The sequence below is a fragment of the Leptonychotes weddellii genome, chromosome 10 (assembly GCF_054177405.1).
Source record: "Leptonychotes weddellii isolate Sample4059 chromosome 10, ASM5417740v2, whole genome shotgun sequence".
Lineage (NCBI taxonomy): Eukaryota > Metazoa > Chordata > Mammalia > Carnivora > Phocidae > Leptonychotes > Leptonychotes weddellii.
This window is the reverse complement of record NC_138378.1, coordinates 29,424,789-29,427,455: the sequence shown is the minus strand read 5'-3', so window position 1 is coordinate 29,427,455 and position 2,667 is coordinate 29,424,789. Positions and strand designations below refer to the sequence as shown.

Below are 2,667 nucleotides of genomic sequence, written 5' to 3'. Positions count from 1 at the left end.
CTTTTTTTTTTTTCCTCAAAGTAACCCACAGATAGTTCTTACTCCCTAAGATGAGAATCAAATGATACAATATTTGCAAGATGCCTAGAATTCAGTGGTGTTCAATAGAGCAGATTCTGGAATAGAAGCTCTATATAAGAGTAACAGGAACCAAAAAATACCTCTGACACAGGTAAGAGCTGAATTTGAGTCCCAATCTATCTACCTTAAAGGCCATAATCAGAACTTGAATCCTTTGGAACCTGGGAGTCATGGCATTTAAGAATTGGTCTGCCTTTCCAGTTGTCAGGTATCATGAAGATGGAGGAGTCCAATAAACATTTACAATGTTATAATTCTTGAAGATGAAATGAAATAGCATAAGAAATCTGACACTGTATATCCAAGAAGGAATACAGGGCAGATACAGAAAAAAAAGAACAAAAACTAGTTGGTACCCTTAGATTGTCACATCCTAACTAAATTTCATTAAAACTCAGATCTCCTAAACAGGGAGGAAAAAAACCCTGGTTGACATAGTAGCATGACAAGCATGGTGCAACGTCATCTTTCCAGATAGCAGCCTGTTCCTGCTTCCTCCCTTAGACATAGTTAATGTTCCATAGGTGTGGCAAATAGCAAATGCTCATCAGGAGCAGAAATATTCGTATCAGCACGAGCAGTTTATTCATTAATGATGGGGCAATTCTCTAGGTTCAAATTTTAGGGCAATCCTTACTATAGAGCTGGAACTGAGAAAAGAGTTTCACAGCATTACTCAGAAAAACTTTATGTTTTCTGTATACAAGCACTAAGTTGCAACACCTCCCAAGTAACAAGACACTCCAGATCATTGCTGTCCAACAGAAGTTTCTGCAATGATGAAAATGTTGCCTGTCTGCGCTTTCCAAAATGGTAGCCACTAGCCACTTGTGGCTGTTGAGCATTGAAATGTGGTTGATGTGGCTGAGGACCTGAATTTTTCATTTTAAGTAAATTTTGATTTAAATAGTTCCATATGGCTAGTGACTATGATATTGACTACAACAGTTGTAGGGGAATCATCTTTAGTAGCAGATACTTATTAACGACATCCATCCTTCCTTCCCTGCATATTTATTAGGTTGCATATTATACTTTTATTATGATCCTTTCCTTATTTTCCCCATTCAAAGCTGCTACAGTCATTCATTTGCACCAGGTTTCTGCTGCATAAAATTTTTGGAGTGATTAAGCAGCACAAAATGGAATTTACCTTTGATCCTTTATAGCAGTCACAAGATTAGTGCTTTTTGGAGAAAAAAATCCCAGCTGATGACCTATTTGCTCTAGTCTTCCCTTGGTCATTTCAACAAGAACTATGGATTCCTGATACACTGGCACACCAAAGGGATGAAAACACTGTGTCCAGGGGCTTCCTGCCAGGGTTATGTGCAGGTCACTGTGACCCAGCCAAAAAGCTACAGATACCATGGTGCGTAACCTGGATCCTGATTGAAGATATAGTTTAAAAAATTAGCTAGTCTTTTTGTAATAGGTATTTTTGGGGGCTCAGTGATGAATGTTTATGTTTCTTGAGCCATACAAATAACAAATTGATTTCCTTAACTTGAATAAAGACATTCCTTTGCTAGACCAATGAAAACCTCATGCTCTGTTGGAAAAGTTCTAATCAGTGAGCAATGGATGATACCACTGATATTCTGGAAGTACCAATCCTCCAGCAGGTCCCGCCAATGATAACAAATATCCCTTGATCCCAACATACGGATAAATCCCATTTAAAGCCTTTTGCTAAAAACCAAGAATAGCTTACCTGTTTAAAGAACAAGATGGTTCTATTGTAGTCGAAATGATTCTTAAATAATTCATCTACTTATTTTGGTAGTTATTTGTGCTTTCTCTCTAAATCTCTTACATGATACATTACTGTAACAATATTTGTAATGGTTATGAAGGGAAAAGCCAATGAATCTGCAGGTTTATTTAACTGAATGCAAACTGGTTAAGAACTTCAGAGGAAAGGATATTATTGAAGATGAGATGTAGAATATTTCAAATAAAATAAAGTAAAATAAAATAAATTATAGCACCCTTATCCCTATACCAAACTTGTAACCGGGTTAACATTGTATATTCTATATTCCCTTTGGTTTGCAACAAAGCAATCAAATACAGTGAAATATCAAGGAGATTACTTTTAAAAATGAGGGCAACTGGGATCTGTATTATAGTATTTAGTAACTACTTCAGCTACCTGGGAACTCTCTCTCTCTCTGCTAAGAGAACCTGAAAGTTGGTTGTATATTATGTATCTTATGTAGCAATTATATTTCAGTTACTAGGCTGGACATTCCCAAACTCTGAGGTCACTGTTGTAGGTTGGACTATTATTCAGCAAATATTTACTCCATCACCCATTTCAATGGGAGAACGTACTGCCCCACTCCATCGATTTGGGGCTTGCCTGGCGTTGCCAGTGGAATGTGTGTGAAAGTACTCTTGTGCCAGTTCTGAGCCTGAGTGTTCAGAAACATCACATGTATGCAGGATCTAGTTACAATGTAGCTGTAAAGTGCTGCCTTGTCTTTGCCCCCTGCTCAAAATAAAGCTGTTACCTTTCTAGCCCTGTCCGCCATGGTGCTTAGCAGCCAGGGATGCATGGTCTCAGACATGTTTACCAAGTAA

At 37.8% G+C, this 2,667-nt stretch overlaps 1 non-coding gene across 1 annotated transcript; it reads left to right on the top strand.

The window, feature by feature from the left end:
* The first annotated feature begins 2,523 nt into the window (after positions 1–2,523).
* Positions 2,524–2,654, top strand: LOC115940804 (small nucleolar RNA SNORA63). Its single transcript, XR_004075532.1, has one exon. It is a non-coding gene; the product is annotated as a small nucleolar RNA SNORA63 (small nucleolar RNA).
* The last annotated feature ends 13 nt before the right edge of the window (positions 2,655–2,667 follow it).